We start from the raw sequence: 22,402 nt of genomic DNA on the forward strand, positions 1-22,402 counted from the left end.
TGATGCAGCTGCAAATTGATTCCTGGAACGAGGTGGGCAGGCGTTGTCCACTGCTTTGCCCTCAAAAATGGTGATATCTTTGCTCTGTGGCTCCGGTGAAACCTCACGGCTGCCTTGTGCACGGCACCAGGAGCTGCATAACTTCACGTGCGGGCTAGCAGAGCGAGGAGCGTGCTCAGCTGTGGGTGTAGGAATACAGTGCTCTGGGAGCAATTAAGAGTCATTAACTCCAAGTACTTGTTAGCGGATGTGACGCAAGTTAGCTGCAAGTTGCTTAACTCCTGAGGTCAAGATGAGCTCACACATCTCCGGACAGGCTGCGACACCGGGGCTCAGCCTGCGAAACCCTGAGGTTTGTTACATGATTCAGGTGCAACGGCAGCTTCACAGCACCTCTGCCAGCTGGGACCACGTGTGTGTGCGTTGGGAGGTGCAGACCCGTGGGTTCCCAGCTTGTGTCTCTTGTGTTGAAGGGCTGGGAATTGACACCGCTGTGCTGGGACTGTCATTCAACCAGCCTTCAAAGATGCGATGGTGAAACTTGGTAATAAGCAACAGCCTCCTTACCTGCGTGAAGAGGATGATGGTTTTTTCCCTATTACAAATGAACCAACTGATACAGAAGTCAACAATGAACAGAGTGGAAGAGCACCATGTCTGCTCTGTAAATGCATAGGAGATGGCACCTTAATATTCAGTGTCTGCATTTATCACGATTTAAACGTGAGGACAGTCTCACCTCCTGTACTTGGGAGACTCATGCTTGTGCCAGATGTCAGTCATGGAAAGCAGCCCGTAATAAGGTACATGTGATGTTTCTCTGCCACTTCTCAGATATTTTTTTCTAATGTGTAGCAATAACACCTCACAGTACATGGGTTTTGTTTCCATCTCTTTAGTTTTTCTTCCTCCTGCCTTTTTTTTTGCACTGTAAACCAGGCACTCCAAATTCAAAGTTAGGAGATTGTACAGCTTTGTACTACGCTTGCTTGTTTCTAAAAGGCTGTTGCAAACACGAGAGGCTTTTTTTTTTAACGTATACAGCATGAGGAGCATGCTTACTTAGTCATGGGTGTGGGAATCCACAGTGCTGCTCTGAAATTAGTTTAATAACAGTTGGTGGCTTTATTTCTGAACGTGCTAGCATTTGAAACTCCATCGTGGTTCGGCAGGTAGCTGACACATGCAGAGAACATGACCTTTTGTTGTTCACATGGGGTTTTTCTGATTCATGTCCAGGGGCAGCAGCAGTGAGGGCAGCCCTTGGCTGTCAGTTGCAGGAGCCGGGTCGGGCGTCTGGGACTGACACGCTGAGAAGAATGGGAGTGAGATGACATTCAACTTAAGCAAGATCACAAAAAATAACTGCGTTTTTTCCAGGACTATTTTTTTTTTTTCTAGAGAGTGTTTTTTAATAGATAAAAAAGAATTGAGAAATGAATTGTATTGTATAAACCCTAAACGAGGCTCTGGGGAGTAGTTCTGTGCCCGTTTGAGCAGAGAACTCCTTCAGATTTCTCGTTGCTGTCCTTGTCCTGGTAGTCTCTGAAGTTAGGGCAGAGCTGAGACTGATAAACTTTCTTTTTTAAATTTAAATGCATGTCATAGGTAGCAATCAAACCCAACCCAGCTGATTTCTTGCTACTAAGTGGAAGGAAACAAAATAAGGCATGGTCCTGGTTCCTGATGAGTCTCATCTGTCAAAAGTTTCTTCTTTCTACTGCTAAATTCTTGGGTTTTGATCTTAGCATATAACTATAGAGACCATATTCCTTCCCCTGAGTTGTATCCCTGCCTGTGCTCATTTAGGTGGCAGGTGAGCAGTAGGTGTGATGAGACGACTACCAGCAGCACGCTGCTTTTCCTTGCTTCTCCTCCCTTCATCTCCAGTAGCTCAAAGCAAAGCTCCTCCTGGAAGAATTTCTGGCTCAAGGCGGGGGGGGGGAAAAAAAGTTTTGTTACCAGTTCTGAACTGCTGGGGCTATTGTGTTTTTTGAGATCCTATTCATCTCTTCACAAAAGTTTTACAAGTACATCTTGAATCATGCGTAGCCTGAAGAATATCCCGGGGGCAGGGTGGCACAAATAGCTGCTTGCTTGGGCTGCTCTGGTGTGTGGCTTGTGTCGTGTTGAGTACATGGACAGGACTGACTTTTATTTAGTGCTGTGCTAAGAGTTGTCCCAGTCTGAAGTGGAGCATTTATCTCACTAAAACTTAGTGTGCTGTTAAGCAAGACCACGCAAATATATTTTGACTTCAGTTTGTGAAAAGGTTGTGGGTCTGTCACCTTTCAAAAACTGGGCAGGTTCACCCACTGGAGTCTTAGAAGTCAAATGAAATCCTATTGTAAGGAAAACACTTTCTGGTTAATAATTACATCAGTTAATATATAATTTTCTATCTCACTAGATTTCTGGAAAAAAAAAACCCACATCTTGTGTATTCAGTGGTTGTTAGCAGGGAGAGCAGAAATGTGAGCCATGTATCAACATTGTTTTTATTAAAAATAAACTTAGCTTTTCCTACTGCAGGAAAATAAATTCTTGTGCTCAAAACATGCAGCAAAAGCAATCCCATGAAAATCAATTAGAATAATAGAGTACAGCCATTGCAAAATATCATTACAATGGTTAAGTAATTATCCCACTGCATGACTTAGCAAGAGGGATAAATAATGCATGCAGAATTGTGTTGGGGCTTGCGAGGGAGCTTCACGCTGGCGGAGGGGATGGAAAGGGCACACAGCTTCCAAGGGAGGGGGCTGCTGGGTGCAGTGGGTGCTGGTGATTGAGATCTTGTAGTGCCTGTGATGAGTAAGATGCAAAAGGGACACAATTTTCTATGTTTCTTACTGGTTTTTAGACAACCTTTAGGAGGAAGTCTTTCTTTGCTGTGTTAACAAATGAACTTGTGGTGTGTTGGAGAAAAAAGTGCATTCAAAAAAAAATGGAAGCAATATGTAAGTTTAATTTCAGACTAGTTTTAGCTCAGAATATGTTGAGGAGTCATCTGGTGAGTGTGCTTTTTGGCAGCTCTCTGGCCTGGAAAGCAGGAACGAAGCAGTGCCTGCAGGAGCAGAGCAGAACCTGCGTGGTGCCGCAGCCCTGCACACCGCGGGGATGCGCAGCTGTGGAAGGAGAGCAGGGGAAGGATCAGTGGAGCCAGCAACCCGCAGGAGCCAGCTTTGCTTCTTGAAGGCAGTGAAAAGGTAGAAAGCCCTGTGATGGCACTGCGTTGGGGTACAGATGGACACCAAGTGGTCCAGCTCCAGCATCTGGGCGAGCAGTTGCTTTCAGCTGCTACCTTTCCTTTTCTACATTTCGCCTGGTGAAGCTGTGGGGCTGGTCAGCAGGATCACTGTCCATTTTTTCCAGCCTTATTCCAGGGCTGATGAGGGTTTTGATTTCTTTTTCTTCCTTTTGTTTGGAACTGGATACTCCAAATCTGTCAGTGGCTGTTGCGCAATCAGAGGATTGCGCTTTGGGTTGTTAAACTTCTGGAAGCAGTTTGAACCATTGCAGGTGAATTATGCTGAACAACAGTATAATTAATGGTTATATTACATAATGCAATCTGCAAGCTTATAAAAATAGCAGGTAAGGTGAAAAGAAATGTCCTCTTGAGGGAAATTGTCCTTACAGCCCCGTGCAGTTCCCGCACAGCCCAAGGCACGTGGTGTATTGAAAGGGCGCCGCGTTTCTTCCTGGGGCTGTTCCGATTTCAGGGCAGGATGTGGTCCCACCTATGTGATCTGCAGCTTCTGCTGTTCCAGGAAAAAGCATGTGAACAAGACCAGCCACCGCACGTGGCTTTTTGTGAAGCTGACAAAGACTTTGGTGGTATTGACGGAGGTATTGTGGCTACTCTTCAGGAAACGGAGCTACCAGGACAGATTTTTTTTGCTGTTACGTTGGTTCCATCATGGTACAGTGTGGTGGCAGCTTCTTCTGCCTTTCCCCTTCCCCTCCTTGATACCTTTCCCATCAGCACAGGATCAAACCAAGAATCCTGCCCACTTTTATACTTGTTGGATCTATTTGTTGCTTTTGTAATTGCAGCAGTCTTCCACTGTTGTGTAATTACAGATAATACATGAAACAAATCTTCAGGTTGAGGTTGGTAAGCGTTTCTGTGGTTGCGTTTTGAATAGAAATTTCAGGGAAATTGTACAATATCCTTGTGCTGTGCGTTACTAGTAAAGCTGCACCACTTGTGTTTTTGGGGAAGCCAAAATGGTTACTGAGATTTCCAAGGAAGCTGCTGTTCTGTGGTGAGCTCAGACCTGTTGGGGAAAGCTACGTATGGCAGCTGGACAACAGAGGAGACCGTGTGCCTTGTCGGTGTCAGACTGGGGGTGTGATGCTTTCCAGTTAGCAGCATTTACTTCTGTGACTGTCCAGGGGACGCAGATCAAAATCCTGAGTTGCTGCTGTAACTCTGGATGAGTTTGATGAACGATTAATGTAATTATTCCACTTGCTGACTTCAGTTGTCTGAACCGTACTCCAACACTTGAAAATACTTTTTTCTTCTTAAAGCAAAAACGGGGAGACTTATGCTGGCACATAACTTGATAAAAGGTTTCTAAAAATGGCACTTAATCACATGTATTGATTGATTATTCACAAAGTGGTTCCCGTGCCTGAAAAGAGCAACTTTCTATTAAAATGTGCTACTGCTGCTAAGCACGTTTGAGACTGCCTGCCCTCCAGTTCTGCATCTACACGGATTCCCCGGGTGTTAGTTTGTTCAATATTCACTGCCACTGACCTTGGATAATTAAGAAGAAAGTCTGCTGTTCAGAGGAGATAAATGCAGCTTCTGTTTGGAACGTGGCTGATTAGCTCAGCTGGGGAAGCGTAATTTCTGCGGGCCCTGGCAGGACGGGCGCTGCCTCTGCAAAACTCGGCGTCCGTCAAGGTGCTGGGGGAAGGCTCCCAGGGCTCCAAAATCTGAGCCGTGCATCGAGCCTCTTCCCTTTAGTTAACACAAGCTGCTTTAATTACCGAACCACTCGGCTGTTCTCAGGGCAAACACAAGGCTACTGGTGTAGCTGAATCGGGTTTGAGATCGAGATCCAGCAGCGGGGTGGCTGGAGCAGATGCTGGAGCACGTGCACTTCTTCCAAAGCACCACTCATGGGACACTCCTCAAGGTACAGGCGTGTTTGCAGAGGACTGCAGTATCCTAAACATCTCCACGATGATCGTTTGCTCGTTCCTGTGGTATTTTGGTGGGCTTTTTTCGTAGGGTGGGATTTTCACTCGAGGTACTGCACTGGACTTGCAGGGTGCAGTACTCCAGAGGTGGAGGTGGCTGACAAGGTTGTGTTTCTGGGGCGTTTCTGGTCTCTTCTTACTGATTTAATAAAACCATCTTACCACTAGAAGAAACCAGGCAAACCTTAAAAGCAGCTTCAAAAGTGTAGCTGCATCTGTGCTGGGTTTTTGTAGCTGGTGTCAACCGCTCTGCTGTACGTTCTCTTTATGTGGGAGACAGAAACGTGGTGGTAAGTTGTGTATTCTCCTGGGTTGTCTTTTGGTTATCCGTGGTGGGACACCGTTCCTGATGGCATCTTTGGGTGCTGATGCAGTGTCAGTAGTTACCAGGAAGATTCAGGGTGGCGTGCAGTTTTTACAGACTCCTGGCTTCTGAAACCAAATCTGTAGCCTTGAAAATCTTTGGGACTTTGTAATCTTCCCTCCTGCGAGGGTATTATTTATTTGGGAAATTGCATAACACTTGTTATGCAAGCAGTCTCTTTTCAGCCACTGTGTAAAGTGTATTATGGAGACAAATGTAATAGATTTAAAAAAAAAATAAATCAGGCATCAAGTGGCACGAACTAAATCCCACAACTGAAATGTTTTAAAGAAGAGGGGCTTTAGGGAAGGTTGTGTTCTGTGTGCTACAGAAGTGAGGCAGGACAGGACGCAGCTCTATCATCCACACCTCTTCCCATGAAGAAGTTCACTTCCCAGCACGCCTCCAGTCCTGAGGAGCGGTGATGAAGTGGACGGGGCTGTGCTGCAGACAGAATCAGCACAGGGCTGCTAAACGGATCCATGTTTTTTTCCTGGAATGTTTTTAGTAAACAAAAGTTCGTTAAATACGTGCCTGCCTTACTTGATGGCGTTTCATTTAAGGATTTGCTGCTTGCGGTAATTTCTGGGTCCTCATTCACGTGCCCGTGCGTGTCCTGAAACAACTCATTGTGTAGCCTGGGTACCCGATGTGCAATTCTCCTTTTCCTTTGCAAACTGCGTGGTTTTGTTTTCATGTTTCCCTGAGAATCTGGATTACAGGCACCAGCAGCAGCTAACTGTGGGCAGTGACTGCTGCTGGGGTTGCAGGAGGACACTCACATTGTCCCCTGTGTAGCCATTGTCCCCTCAGCGGGGCTTGTGCAAGACTTGGCTGCCTCTGAATTCACCGGGCTGTGGCTGGAGGAGGTTGGCATGTGAGGAGTGGCTCCTGAGGGACGTTTTGGCCGGTACAGGCAGCGCTCTGGAGAAGGAGGTGGCAGATAACACGTGTCGCTGCTTCCCAGCTTACCTTGGTGGCTTACCAGGTGGCTCCGGGCCACCCGCAGGCCTTACAGGTTTTATATTCAATCTGGGTTTTCCTTCAGTGTATCTGCTTAATTCAGAAAGGTTTGTTTCATGTAATATATATGAGTAGAAAGAAGACTTATTGAACAAAGGAGACTTAAAACGAAGCTGCTGTCACGGCCACTGACTCTTTTCTCCCTGCGTGTTGCTGTCTGTTGAGAGCTTTTAAACTTGCCTCCAGCACAGGAGATCCATGCCCCGTGACTTTGTTAGTGGAACCTGTCTCACAAAAGCAGCAGTGGGTGTTTGTGAAACTACCCTGGTGGATTTATTTGTTTATGAAACACTACAAAATAATTTGTCGAAGGCTCTGGTCCTCGTTTTGCAGGGGACTCTGCACAGGCATGCTGCTGCTGCTGGTGAACAGGCCGGCTTCGTTAGACTTGACGTTTTAATGTTCTTTATATAAACTTACTTTGTCACCACACATCAGTCATTAAAATGATGGCTTTTAAGAGACAACGTCTGTCAAGGCTAAAAAGCGACTTTTTTTCCCCCGAAAGCTTTTTATACACGAGAAACACCTTACCTTAATGACTTCTTTCTATTAGAGACTTTGATGGGAGTCCGTGTCTGTTTTGGTAAGACTCTTGTTATAGCTGTAGCTTCAGACACCAAGGTGACCACCAACATCTGCACATGGAGGGACAGCATCCATGAGTCGTGTCCCCGTCCTTACAGCAGGGTCACCATGCCAGCCTCCTCGCCAGCAGCTTTACACCAGGCTCACCACCAAGCTGACATTTTCTACTCGCCACCAAGCCCTCGCTGCTCGCTTTGCCCCACGTGATAGTTTCAGCTGTCCCTCGCTGTACAAAACGTGACGGTGAGTTTGAACTCTGGACCGTGGCACAGGCCTGGCTGCGTGCCTGTGCCCCGCTGTGGGTGCTGACACCGGCGGGCTCTGGGGCGAAGATGTGCCAAATCCCAGCCCTGCAGCTTTTCGCTGCTGCTTTAACCCATTACAACACCACGAGCAGCACAGGGGTTTTGTATATCCTGCAGGCGTGTTTCTGCCTAGGTGTGCTTGAGATCAGGAGAACTGGACGCCTGGATTCACACCTCGATGCAGGTCTGAGAGGAAGGGGAATGAGACCTGTACTCTGTCAAAAATCTGGTGTTCTGTGGGAGTCCGCACAGAAGAGCTGTACCATTAATGTGGAAATGAAGGTATTTGGTAGCCAGGCTTCCTGCTGCAAATGTGTCTGCTTGAAAGGCTGGCCGTGGTACTCCTCCTTCAGTCCTAACCCTGCAGGAGCGCAGTCCCTTTGCAAAAAAAAAAAAAAAAAAGGTGTTTGGAAAAAGTCCCTTTGGAAAAAAAAGTGTTTTTTTTTTTTTTTTTTAAAGCAACGTGGGAGGTGATTTTCCACCTTCTCATTAAAAGCTGTGACAATCCTTGCCCGATTTGGGCAGGGAGCAGCCCCCGGGGCTCGGAGCAGCGCGGTACGCGGCAGGGCTGCGGGAGCGGCTGGCCGCAGGGGGAGTTTGTTGGTTTTGGACGAGGCCGCCCGCCCTGCACCGCAGCGACCAGCGAGGAGCCTGTGCTGCTCGGCCTGCTACCGGGAGAGGGAAGAAGCTGAATAAACAGGGAAGCTGTGAAATAAACAGAAACAAAACCAAACCTAGCCCCTGCGAAGGGGAGCGCGTCCTGGAGGGAGCGAGGCAGCTGTTCCAAAGTCAGGCTAAAGTGAGGCACGTCAAAGCTTTCTGCTTTTGTTTTTGTGCCATAAAGATAACTTCCATTCATTTTTCTGCGTTACTTCTGGGGTTTCTTCTGAGGAAATTCACCTGCAAAGCGAACAGCTCTCTTTTGCAGTTGTTCCTGCAGTGTTTACTGATGACTGCTGCAGCCTCTTCTGCTTTGTGCACCCCTGTCATAATTTCTGAGCACTGAATTGAAGCCTATGATGTTTTCTAAGTTACAGCATCTTCATGGAGTCAGTGGTGCGAACTGGGGTTTAGGGTCAGGCTGGACATCCTCGTGTCAGGGCAGTCCTGTCCTTCAGCAAAAGCCTTGGTTTGAATTCTGTGACTTGCTGCTACTGAGAGTCACCCCGGAGATTAATAAGGGACAAGATAACGAGGAAATACCTTCTGCTTTTCTTCTAGATGGCTTGTCTCAAAATTATGCCAATCGAGTGACTTCTGCTCTTTTTAGGTCCCGCGGGGGGTTACGAACTCCCTAGGAAGCGGCTGCTGCAGTCACTCCACGCCGCTTTCTGCAGCGCATTTGAGTAAAAACACGGTTCTGTTTTTAGCTTGCTTTTACTTGGAAATCCTGATGGTAAGCAATGAGGCGCACAAATCCAGGAAGAAATCGGAGGAGGAAGCAGTGTAAAATGGTAGCACCTCACTGACTCACTTCTGCAAATCTGTAGCGGCGAGCAGTATCTCTCATCTTGGAGATGTGCATCTCTGATGTGGTGTAATCCCGGGGCTCAGGAAGCCTTCAGAGATCTGCTGCCGCTGTAGTCACCCTCGAGCGAGTCACTGTGTGTCACGGCTTCGTCACAGTTAGATGGAAATGAACCGAACCTCGATGAATATCCGTGGGACTGAGGTGCCTGTGTGTTGTGGTGCCGGGTGCTGGTTGTCTGACCCCAGCTGTACGAAGCTCTCGGTGCGTGTGGGCAGCGTGGGGTGTCCGGGGGTGGTGAAGGACGCGCCACGTGCTGCTCTTGGGCTCTCTGATGGTGTCGTGCTGCACAGAGGAAGCGAAACTTCAGATGTATTTTGTCTCCTTTTCTTCCATTTCCAAGGAAGATCTCCCCTGGCATCTGTATTTCGTTCACCTACGAACAGGTTTCGCTTTGCTGACGCTTTTTAGTTGGACACACCATGAAATGTGCACCCCCCTGCTCTTTGCGCCTTGCCTGGTGTTTCCTTTTGCCCCCGGTTGTGTATTCAGCCTGTAAGAGGGAACAGCAGGATTTACGGGGCTGATGCATTGCCCCACACTTGAAAAGGGCTGTGCATGGTCCATATACTGAAGGTACCAATGCTTCATCTCTTCCTGCCATAACCACGTGCCTGGCACAAGAAAAGTTTAGCAGCAACTCCTTAATACAGCGAGCGCCGCTTTTTGAGCTCTCCCTACCCCAATTTCATTAGCAGAAGGTGGGCTCCGTGGTATCAGGAGTCACTCAACCCCAGCACCCTGACTTTGAGGTCCCGAGGCAGCACGAGGTGCGTGCAGGAGCACCCAGTGCCAGCCAGGACTCGGCGACACCGACCCCAAACCCGAAACCCCAGGAGGCTGCGGGATGCTGGCGCTGCCCTTCCCCTGCTGCTCGCCCCTCGGCGGGGGGAACCCGGCGGCGTCCTCCCCGGCACCACGGGAGCTTTGGGAAGCCGGCGGCCGCTGCAGATGCCACATTGCATTAGGCTGACGGTCCCACACGCGCTGCGGGTCGGGCGAGCTGCCAAACGCTCAGCCAGCGGGGGGGGGGAAGCATCAGGAATCCCAATAATCCCCACGGCGAGCTCCGCGCCGCCCTTGGGCAGCCGGGGCCGAGCGAGCTGTGGAGAGATTGTGGGTATTAAGTGGGACGGGTAATGAAAGGCTATCCCGGCATCGATGGGAGGCTCTTTAAATGGAAAAATGGCTCAAAATGATGGTGCCAGGGCGGTCGGGGTGATTTGCGGCTGGCACGGGCTCACGGTTTAAGCGGTAGTTATCAGCGAGGCTGACCGCTTCTTTAGGATGGAGAACCAGGGGAAAAAAAAAAAAAAAAAAAAAAGACTTTAACTGGATTTGCTTTCTTTCCCTCCTTGGGGCTCAGAAGGAGGGCAGCTCGAGGGTTTTTCTGCCTGTGCGTATACAAACACACGCAGGCTGTGCAAGCATGTGCGAGGCTGCAGCGCCTGTAGTCAGCAGGATGATAAATAACTGATAATGTGCTCAGAACGAGGAGAAAGGCAGTGTTTTAGGCTCAAAACTATCCGAGGGCTTAAATAAAAGGGATAGTTCTGCCTGGACAAGCGGTTATGATTGTTATCTGCGGATCAGAAGTTGACTTGTAGAGGACTCGGAAGCGTTTCTGTTGTTTTAATCAACTGCTCCCAGCTTCTTGTTGTGTTGGCCAGCTCGCTGCCGGCCCCATTTGGAGAGCTGATTGAGTTTCCTTATCCTGCGGGGGGGGTGTTGGATGCATGTGGGCATCAGCCCCGCTGCTCCGAGCGAGGAGTGGGCTGTTTATCTCCCTAAAGCTTTCTGGTTAGGGTGAGAAACGGAGCGGAGGTCGGTCCCTTCAGCCCAGGAGCAGTAATTGTGGAAACACGGGGTGTTGGGCTTTGCATTTCATGCAGGTGCTCCAACATCAGCTGCTGATTGCAGCTGAGCACCTGATTCCTCTCCGGGCTCCCTCTGGCAGAAACACGTGTGCAGGGCAGGGATTGCAGCACCTCGCCCCACCTGGCTGGGGCTGCAGCTGAGCTTTGGGACACCAGAAACCTGCCTGCTACGTCTGCCCTGACACCGCGTGCCGGCCAGCCCTGTGCCGATGTCCAAGGACTCTTAAAACGTCACCTAATATGAGAGGAAATCCTGCCATTGATGTTTCTTTACAAAAAGGTCTACCTCGCTGGAAAAGCTCCACGTCCCTCGTTGAGGTGAAGCCTGCGGTTTGTGATGTAGCTGAATTAAAATTTCTGCCTTGCTCAGCTGGCTCTTTTTTTTTTTTTTTTTTTTTTTTTATTGCATCCCTGGAGATTCAGAGCCTATTGAGACTCTCCGGCATCTGTTGTAGAACAGGTAGTTTCTCATTTTGCTTCTGTGGGGATTTAGGCTGGCTGGTAAGTGAGAGAGAAGCGTTTTCCCCAAGTGTATGCTGTTCCAGTGTCGTGCCAGCGCGGTACAATCTTGTTCTGAGAAACTCGTGCATCCTTGCATTGCTACAGAGCTCTGCAACACAGCTACTGCACAGACGTTTAGTGCTTGTTTTTAAGCAAAGCTCTCACGCTTCTCTGTCGGAAGGATAGGTGTTCAGATTGTCTGCATTTCTCAGATGGTGCTGTGCAAATTTCAGCATTATGCTCCCCAGCAGTGACTGCAAATCATGTCCCGTAGTTCTTGCTAGTGCCCATTGCTCCCAGATTTGTAGGCTGGCTCAGTCCTGCCGCTGCTTGTCTTAGGACAGCAATTGAAAGGGTGCTGGTGACAGCAAAAAAAAAAAAATAAATCACCCTGCATCAGAGCTGGTTTACAGGATAGGCTCCCAGTTTTACAATTCCAGTCCCAAAGTTTATAAATTTCCATCATTTTAGGGTTTGAGGTTTACCCTCCTTTTTCTAATAGAAATTATGGATATGTGAAATATGTTGTCAAAACTTAAAATCTGCACCAATGATGCTGTGCAACTTGTAAGCCTCAAAATGATGTTCAGCACTAGCTATGCAGCAGGTGGGATTTCGGTGGGATTGAAGCGTTGGTTTTTGCAGATTCAGATTAGAACACGTTAACTTTTCTCCTCCTTTAAAAAATATCATTAGGCATTGTATCTCTGATACGTACTCAAATTTTGAGGTGCTTGAGGATGTTCAGAGAAAATGCTGTTAGAGCTTGTGTTCCTGTCAGAGAAAAACGTGCCTTGGTACTTCTGCTCACCTGGCAGCGTGCTTTTAAGGATGCTCTTGGAAAAGTGTTTTACATACAGACTTTTGGGGATGGGAGCAACTTGAGAACTGGGTGTATCTGTTGTGGTTTTAGAGAATAGTCCATCACATCTCAGTAATTCAGGCAGGAAATTTGACAGCTGAATCTGTGTTTATTTATTTATTTAGGGACCTCACTTTACCAGCATTTCTCTTTTTCCTTGCTTGCAGCTTTTCAAATTTGGTCTCTTTCCTGCTGCTTTTTTTTTTTTTCCCTTATCCACATCCCACGTGGGGAAGCAGCCTGCTGCGTGTAGCTTGGGGTTGGTGTGGTTTTCCTCTCGGTGGATGGGCTGTGGGAGCGGGGACGAGGAGCTGGTGACGTCCGTATGAATCCTGCAGCTGCTGCTGAAGGCAATCCCCGCCCCAGCCTGAAGAACCATCAAGGCTAACCCTGGCTTTCAATTAGCACGAAACAAGAAATGCCTCAAAGCCTCGAGGCAGATGCTCCTGGATGGGACGTGTCAAGCTAAATTAAAAGATGATCCATACTTGACAATTTCCACTTCTTCTCAAGGTTTCAGTGTCAGATACTGAAATACGTATTAGCAGCGCTTACAAAAGGCTTCTGTAGTACCAAGTCTGGCAGTCCTAGTTTGTGGCTTCAGGTAGAGCTGCTAAAATTGCTGTTTTCCTCAATTTCTCATTGTTTCAATCCATAATGCAAAAGACGTGAGTGGTTGTTCTGGGGAACCTGCATGTTAAATTTTCATCCGACTCGTTTATACTTTGCTGCTGCCAAATGCACCTTGGTGCTAAAGTGGAAGCTTGAGACTTTGGCTTTCTGCAGGTTTATCCATAGCTTAATAAAGGGTCAAATGGGAAGAAGTATTCAAGGAATTGTTTTTGTTGTAAACCTGAGTATTTTATCACATGAATTCTGGTTGCTGCCACCTTCATGAGCTGTTTTCAAATTCTTGCTAGTGAGAGCAGCTTATTTTTGACAGGCAAGTGAAATCACTTTAGTTTTATTAGTTTTATCAGTTTTATCATCATTTTGGTGGTGGTAGGCAATAAGCTTTATGCTGGTATCAGCAAATTTTCCATAACAACTTCGTACGTCCTTGCAAATGGTAGGTTTACAATCGATAGTTTGGTATTGCCATTTTGCAATGAAGTGTGTCTGCAGATGAACATCACCAGAAGCAACTCAGCAACAACAAATTGTGCTGTTTTGGTCTACAACCTGATGCTGGCCGGGGTTTTCGGTGGTGGATTAACAAGTACCTGAAGCTCAGTGCATCAGCACACGGCCTGGTGAGGGGGGCTGCAAGCAGCGTCTCTAAATAAAGCTTGTGCAGTGCTTGCAGCGTAAGAGTAAGTGTGTTGGTGAGCAAAGAAAACACGTAAGAAACACTAGTCAGTAGTCTCAAGGCCATCTTCTTGAGTTCAGCTTTGGTCTGAGCTTTACAGCTGCATCCAACTTCATACAAACTCAGCTGTGGATTTTGTATATATTAGCATGGTTTTTCTTCCCTACAAATACAATAAATGAGTGGAGACAATGATTTATTTATTTTTTTTGAACGCTTTGCCGTGGAGCTAACAGCTAGTGTTGGTAAGCAAATGTTTAAGCGGAGTGAGAATTGTGAGGTTACTCTTGTTCAGCTGGAGCTTCGGGTGGTGGTGCAGTTGGGAATTGATGCTATTTTAATTGATTACATATTGCAAATCTTGCAGGAAAGATTGTGCTCTTTTTTCCTAAATTCATATTTTAAAATCTGCCATTAAAAAAAAAAACTAATCTTAGTAGAAGAAAGCACCTGAGAAGCTGTAGTTCTGATTGTCTGTTGTCGTCTGAGGTTTCTTAAGTGGACACGAATCAGCAGTAGCTTTACAATGTTTGCCAGTGAAGCACGATCCCTTCTTCTGCACCTTGATTGAATTAGAGATCCTTAAAATCTTTATGGGAGGAGAAGGTCTCCATTAAGACAAAAAGTGTGCTTAAAAGTTCAAATTGAGTGTTTTTGCCAAACTTTATATCATTTTTCAGTAGTCTAGGAGTGCATCTTGGTATTTAGGGGAACGTCCTGTATTTTGTCAGGAATGAAGGAGCTTGTCATTCCCCTGCCCCATCCTGAAAAGATGTTCCCATGGGAAGGAACTTCAAGAAATGAACGTGGCTACTTTTCCACCACAATCTGGTATCAAACAAGCCTCAGGAACAACTTGTGCTCCACTCTTCCTCCTGGCACGTGGCGGTTTGTAGTTTCGTAGCTGCAAGGAAGGAATTTTGCTCTCAGAAGTGCAGTTTTGCAGAAGACCTTGTAAGGCTGACTTGCTGCTCTTGGGACTGCAGGAGGAGCTTGTGTTTGCTGCTCCCACGTGCTCAGTGCTGTGAGCTCTGTCGCTTGTTCTAAGTATGGGAGGCTTCGGAGGAAACTGAGGGGAACTCTTCTGAGGCTTTTTGCCATGGCTTATGTGAGATGTTACATGAAGGACTTTAGTTCCTTGCCTGTCACTTGTATTCTTTGAGAATACCAGATCTGTCCTGTTTCAGGAGCCAGAGTGTACATGGAGGTGGGTGCAGCGGGTTCAGTAGAAGTGCTCTGCAAGAGGTATATCAGAAACCTTTAAAGTTTATATTTTTTTTGGTGTTTGGTACCTAGAGTGTGTCCTGTGGAAAGGACCCAGCACAGCCTCGGTGTTTCATTACAGGTGTTACTGTTCCTTGGTTCTCTGTCAGCAGCATTATCCTAGTCAAAATCCTGCAGTCCCAAACATGCACACCATGCACTCTTAGTCACAGTTTTTATTTTTTATTTTTCATAGGGGTTTGCAGTAGAGAAGGAAAAGGGCGCAGGGCAGCAGTGCTGGCAAGCAGAGCCCGTGAGGTTGGGTGAAGATCCAAGTTTATGATTGCTCCCTGGCTCAGTGCATTGTAACCAGAGAGTCTCATCTGTGATTTATCACTTTCCCTTTAAAGAAGGCAGCTTTGTGCCAGTCCTGCACGCTCACAATAATGCAGAGAGTGGTGCTTCCCCGGTGAAGACTGCTCCAAGAAATACCCCATCTGCCTGCTCTCGGGCTGTAACCTCGCAGCTGGTTATTCCTGGGGGCATTGCTGGGTTGGTGATGAGTGCTCCAGAAGTGGCCGAATGAAAAGCCTTGGTCTTCAGACAATGCCGGGCTGCTCTGGGAGGCTTCTACTGAAGAAAACCCACTGCACAAACACATCTGGTGCAGCCGCACGCTCCCATCCCGCACCGACCCAGCAGCTTCGGGAGGGCTCTGGGGTCTGGTGAGCACCGTGCTAGGCTCATTTTATTTAATTTAGTGCGAGGTTAATGCTGCTGCTCTGTTTCCACATTTGGATTTGTGGTAGTGCCTGTGCAACCGATCACATGAAATGGTATTTGCTGCTTTCTGCTTTGTGCTGCGCTGCAGTGAGCGCTCTGAGGAATTTGTGACCACTCGTGGCTTCACCACGGCAAAGCTCTGGTCAAACCGCTTCCAAAACCACCTTCTGGCCCTCATTTTAGTCTACTTTTCAATGGGATTCAATGAAATAACACTATGATTTGTACATACGCCCAAAAAATTAGGAATAAACAGTGTTGAGACTCATGGTAACATGCAAGAATCGGGTATTCTTTCTACAGGCATCACTGAAGGAGCCTCAATAGCACAGAGTGCTAGCGGGGCTGCAGCTGGCTGCTCCCTGCTAATACTTTCTTCAGCAATACTTGCATTTTATTTAATAACTTTTTATTATTAATTAAAAAAGGGAGGTGGGGAATTGGAGAAAAAGCAGCCTTTCCCAGTAAGAGGCAGGGGAGCTAGCAGCTTTGTGAGACCGCTGAGTAATTAAGTACTGCTCGTAATTTCAAACTTCTTGAAGGTTTAAATCCAAACTACTGCAGGAGGCATTCAAACTTTGAGAAATGTCCTCAAGTCTAACAACTTCTGGTAGACAACCGGATCACTCAAAATGCTGCTCCTTCGGGAATCTGCCAAGCTCAAGGTTTGTTGTCAGAGCTCGGGCGAGTTATCAGGAAACTGAGGCTCCTTTATCTCTGCCTCGCCTATTCTTAACTCCTAAGAGGACGCGGGTGACAGCAGGTGGGATGGTCAAGGAGTCACTGAGCAGTTTGTTGGAGGCTCTCTGGAGGTGGCCGTGCGTTTTTAACTGCACGTAGTGAATGCTGTGACGAGCAATTGTTTGGGGTTTTATGAATTCATTGTTTTCTTCAGCATTTTTCTAAAATGTTCAGACTGAACACTAACAGTTTTCAACACTAACAGTTTTAGGAACACTTTGGTGTGTCCTTCTGTATAAGGTCAGCAGCAAATCCTGTTCTTTCAGCTGAAAGATAATTGTCTTGCTTGTGATGCTGTGAAAAACTAAACCTGCAACCCTACAGAGGTGTTCCTTAGGTTAACTTCTGTATGTTTGAACATCTATTTTAGATAAAGTGCAAGATTAGTACATCAGTACTAAAGGAAAATCCTGTTCTTTCGACAAAATATTGCTCAATCCCGTATTTCTTGCTGTTTGTCCTTCTAATGCTGGCTGTCTTGCGGTCTTGTATTACACAGAGAACTTCAGATAAATGCATATAGCTTCCGTAGTGCTCTGCAGTGGGGCACTCAGGACAGCTTGTCCATTCATCTGTTTTCTTGTTGCTAAAAAGGACAGTGTGGTCATCACAAATGAGCTGGAAAATACGCATACAAGAATGAGTGCTCACCGTCCTGCTTATGGCTTAATTTCTCTAAAGTTTGGGGTCTTCTGGATGTAAAATTCTTTTAAAGAGGTGATTTATTTTTCCGGTTAACGTATTCATGGGTTCGTTTCTAACCTCCCTGTACAGTGTTTCTCAGAAGTAGGCTTATTGTACTGTTGTTCTGGCACTAATGGTTTCATAAATACTCACATAAATACTTCTAGTCTTGGTTTTCCTTTGAGCAAAGACATATTCATGTGTTACTAGGATTATTAAAATAATCATGTACTTCAACTTTACACTGTACTGCATATGAAACAGATTTCCTCAAAGAAACAGAGAGCCTCTCAGAGGTCTGCTGTATCACCACTTGCATCAAAGCTGGAACAGCATGAAATTATCCAAATCCTCAGTACTCCATGTTACATGAGGCTTTTGACTCTGAAATCCCACTTGATGCTACTTTCATTCTTGTGATAACACTGTTGCAGGAAAGTAAGAGCAATTTTAATTAGATCCACATTTCTGGGGATTGGTGGAGTCCCGCAAGGTCTGCGGGTGTTGCTGTGGGTATGGGGCAGGCTGCGATTTCCGCTCCTCCGATGCTTCCAGGAGATGAGTGGCTTGCATTTGCTCAAGCAGGATCCAAGAAATCTCAAACAGATATAGAAATTAGGGTTACAAAGAAGGAAAAAAAAAAGTGTAACTTATCCTCCTTTATCCTTCTGTAAGCTCAGGTCCATGTAAGCATTAATAGGTTGAAGGTGTGGGGTGGGATCTGTGCGTGCAGATGGCTGCATGTAAAGCAGCAGAATTGCTGACCATGGGTGTTCTGCATTTAGTCCCAAAGCAGGTTTGTAAAGGCACGCTTTGAGATATGGAAGGAAATGCACTGGGAAATATTTGCAGAACCTTAGAAATACCTTTTTTTTTTTTTTTTTTTTTTTTTTTTTTTTTTCTTTAATTTTGAGAACACAGCAGCAGATGCAGGGAGCCCTTCACGCAAGGGCTGGTGCTTACTCTGCTTGCCATGAGCCAGCCTTGCCAGTGCCACTTACTGGGACAGTCCCAGGTGCAGTAGGTGCAGGCACAACACTTCTGGGCAGGTCTGTTGGTTCAGATTTGGTAAGGACCTAAGTGCCAAAATCACGCTCTAAATAGAAAAATGTTTCAGCTTTCGCATGTATCAGTATTTCCTTCCTGCAAGGATCAGGAGGGTTTTGCAAATACCTGCTCCTGTGATGCAAATTGCTGTGCAGCACTTCAACTAATGTGAAACAATTTGGCTGAACACACCTTTGAAAGCACGGTTTAATTTAGTTTAATTGCTCTTAGTTTGGGAGTGGGAGAAGACAATCTTTTTCACGTGATGCTGAAGAAGTGGGTAATGTTCATTTGTTTGTCACATCAGGGCTGGATCGTGACAGCTGAGTCTACCCAGGCTGTCACTTTAATTAGGCTTTGCTTGGACAATTTTCCCTTTACTTAATGTCAGGTAGAAGGAAACTTAGCTCTTTCAGACGCTTGTGCTGAAGAACTGTTGGTTTGAGCCAATCTGGTAAATCCTTGCTTCTGGCTGGGCTCTTGATTAAACCCTGGGGTGTGTGTGTGTGTGTGGAGCAATAATTGGGAGAACGCATCTTGTCCTGCTCTTGGTGTTTGCAAGACGGAACCGAGCACCGGGGCTCAGTGCTTGGTGGGGATTTGTGCACCCAATGCAGCACCAAGAATGGCAGCTCTTCACATCGCTGCTTTGGGAAGCTGAGGTTTGCTGGCTGTGCTCTGTGTCAGACCTACTGAATGGCACGGTGAGATCACAGAATCACAGAATTGGCTGGGTTAGGTTGGAAGAGACCTCAAGATCTTCGAGTCCAACCTCTGACCTAACACTAACAGGCCATCCGCTACGTTCATGAAGTGTGAGTGCTGGTTGGAAGGCTTAGAAGAGCCTGAGCTGGGGTTTGGTTTCTGTCACCTAAACGTGTTTGTGGCTTACATGAATTGTTTTAATGTTAGAGAGTAAGCTGCCAGGCAGATTTGGGGTAAAAATGGTTAATGCGCATTTCTGAGGCTCTTCAGTCTTACAAAAGATTTGGAAGGGGCTTCGAGTTTCTGTTCAGGTTATTCTGCTCGAATGATACACCATTATTATTTTAATATAAGTTATTTGAGTTGAAGCATTCTCTTTGGAGAGTGCCAAAAAAAAAAAAGTGCCAGATGGGAACAAAATTAGGGGCAGAGAGACTCAGCCACATAGTACTGCTCAAAAAAAAAAAAAAAAGAGGAGGAAAAAAGCAGTAAAAAGGGATCCTTCTGGTTTTATGACTTCAAATTCTGTGGTATAAGCCAAAGGATGCTAAGTCATTGTAGCCCACATGGGAACGAGGCTTGTTTCTCCACTCTGTTTTTTTATTTTTATTTTTTTATTGCTCATACTCTGAAAGGGAAGACGGCGAGTATCCGCTGCGAACCCTGATTGAATTCATACCCGTTCCTGTTTCTGGAAGGCAGCTCAAGCTGGAGGAGAGCTCGCAGCCTAGGGCAAGGGGTGGCAGCGAGGTGGTGAGTGCCACCTGGCTGCCACCAGCCTGCCCAGTGCCACCAGTGCCACCTGGTCGTGCCTGGGGAGCCGAGGTGACATCGGTGCCAGCCCTCGCCGTGTGGTTTTGGTGGGCAGGGAGACTTGGAGCAAGGCTTGGATATCGCAGATATTTCTCTCGGTTGTGGTTACTATGGTTATAGCTCGCGGTGGTGAAATGTGCTGTTGGACTTGCTTTGCTTGGCTTTTTCGTAAAGGGCTTGTAACCAGTGTGTGCTGGCTGTAGCAGGAGTGTGGGCCTGCCTCTGAGGATTTTATGACTCCAATTATTATTATTATTATTATGCCAGTTGCTTAGCGGACCTGTTCTTGAGCCTTCCTGAGCTTGCTGCTAGTGTGAGTGAAATGGGGCCAAATCATGAATTGGAAAGCCACTCAGGCAGTTGCATTATTTTTAAACCAAACAAAAACAGTAAAAAACCTGTTCCTCGGATCCTGAAACATGTTGACTGGCAGCTTTTTGGCTGGGTGCAGAAGACACCCCCAGTGCTGCTGGGCCCCCTCTCCTCGGGCACGCGCCTCCCGCCCGCGGGGCTTTCGCTTTCACGTCTGCTCGTAGCAGCGAGCAGGGGAGAGCGTAAGGAGGAGTATGCAAATGCGTTTTTTGGAGAAGTTGTGCTAGTTGTGTCAGTGGCTGGCCAGAAAATGATAAAACTTAATAAATGGAGTGTGCTGTCAGACCCACAGATAAGGAGTGGGAGGTCATGGAGGGAGGCGGCTCTGCAGGAAGCTTTTTTTTTTTTTTTTTTTTTTTTTTTAATACGTAACCTTCCCTGGGGAAATACGGTGTGATTATTGTAGTTTTCTTTTAGTTGATAAGTTTCCATTTTAAAATTCACATCTTTATTCAAGCCGTGCAGCGCTCCTTCAACGCCAAATGCATGGTGGTAGCCGTTAAGGTTAGAAATAAGGTTTGGAAATAACATCACAACCAGGCACAGCAGAAAGACTTTGAAGGTGCTCTCAGATTCTTGAATTGGGATTTCCCATGAATAGCTCAAGTTTCTGATTTAACTGGCTGTGTAAACAGCAAATAACTGTAAGTCTGGGCAGAGGAGGCAGCTTCAAGCAGTGAGGTTAATCACGTAGGGAGATAGTATCTACCCTTCCTTTGAAGGTTTCTTGATGCTTTTTTTTACTTTATTTTTTTAAGATATGGGAAATGAAGATCAGGAAACAGTGTGTGAACATCCCTTTTTTTTTTTTTTTTTAATAGTATTTGCTGCTGGCAAGGAAAGGTTTCACGGCTCCGCCATTCCTGGAAGAGCAGCAGGTCAACAGGTTGCTTTAGACAAGCTGCTGCAGCTTTTATTGTACTCGCATCAATCTGAAAATCTCTTCTGTATAACCCAAACGCTTACTCTTATGTGTTTATTCACAGTCACCCAGACAGAAGTTGCTGTATATACCAGGGTTTTAAATGCAAGGATGCTAAATACCTTCACTGCTCTGTAAAATATTCGGTGGAACAGGTGACTGCTTGATCTGATCTGCAGAGCTTTTCAGGATCTTCCCAGGATCATAGTTATCTAAGGCTATAGTCCAAATCTTCTTTGTTTCATCACTTGGAAATACATGTGGATTGTTGCATAAAATGTATTTTAGTTTCTGTAATGGGTGAAAAATACAAACACCAGTGTTGTTGAGATAGATTAGTGGCCTGATTCCAACCTGTGGACTTGATGATAACCTGTGGTAGTGAAATCAAATATCTAGGTATATACGGCTTCAGTTACGAGCCTCTTCATACTCTTGTACAGAAAAACATCAAGAGAGGTGTATTAGGAATTTGGATTTTTCTGTGACAGGAAGGTAGGACTATAGAGTCCCACTGTCTGCATTTCTCTCTAAACGCAGATGCTACATTTCAGCAATTTGCGTTTTGTATGTTTGTTTAAACACATGAAAACACTGCATAGCTCCTTAAGAAAGGCTCTGAATGTGTAGATAAAGCACGGGAGGTGGTTCTGGAGGGTACCGGTGCTTCTTGCCGGAGCAGGTTTACCAGAGCTCCTTGTCCCCAGGGACAGCAGCCGCCAGCGCCCAGGGCGTGTGGAGCTGCCGCGGGTTTCGTGCTCGCTAACACTGAGCAGGGCCAAAGGATGACATTTTGGAGAGCCGGGTAATCAGCAGTGCAGCGCTAATGAAGTAGGTGATGATCAGACTAACAGGGTTCAGCGCTTCGGGGTGCGTGTTTCAGCAGCAGTCATGGCAGGCACTGCGGCGTGGTCACACTCGGGCCGCGCGGGCGCCTCAGCGAGGCCTGGTGGTGGCGGTGGCCGCGGCCTTGGCGCTCCCGCTGGTGGCACCAGCAGGGCTGGCATCAGGCCCCATGATTCCCCGACATTCCTGGTGGTTGTGTGCTGCCCCTCCAGGGCTCTTGTTCACAAGGTGTTAATGTCTGACCTATGCAGGAAACCCAAGTTGTGTTTGTACCCCGTGTAACAGCTGTGGGCAGGTACGGACAACTGCCGCAATTAGCGTGCGGCTCATAATTGAGGACGGATGGAGCTGATAACCCGGCCTTCTTCCCCTCCTAAGCTGTGTGGATGGTGCAGGGGGCGTTAGATCCCTCTGGCAGGTCCATCCATCACCGGCAATCAGAGCATTTGGAGAATAAACTGCTTTGTGATGTGCCGGGCCACGAGGGTGAGATTTCAAGTTGTTAAGCGGAGAGGAGCTGAAGGTCTGGATGAGGAATGCAGAAGAGACGAAGGCATAAATCTGAGAGACTGCGTGAGCACCAGGTTCTCCTTGCATGCTAAGGCATTTTTCTGTATTAATCATAATTTGAAATGCCCTTTGAAAGACAGCTTTGCTTACCTCTTTCCCTTTTCTCTTTGACTCCAACCTCTGAGTTTTATTCTTTGGG

At 46.7% G+C, this 22,402-nt stretch overlaps 1 protein-coding gene across 1 annotated transcript in view; it reads left to right on the forward strand.

The window, feature by feature from the left end:
• Positions 1-22,402, forward strand: part of RYBP (RING1 and YY1 binding protein) — a 39,378-nt gene that overhangs the window by 11,572 nt on the left and 5,404 nt on the right. The gene's annotated exons all lie outside the window — the stretch shown is intronic.

The sequence above is a fragment of the Aythya marila genome (assembly GCF_965140915.1).
Source record: "Aythya marila genome assembly, chromosome: 10".
Taxonomy (NCBI): domain Eukaryota; kingdom Metazoa; phylum Chordata; class Aves; order Anseriformes; family Anatidae; genus Aythya; species Aythya marila.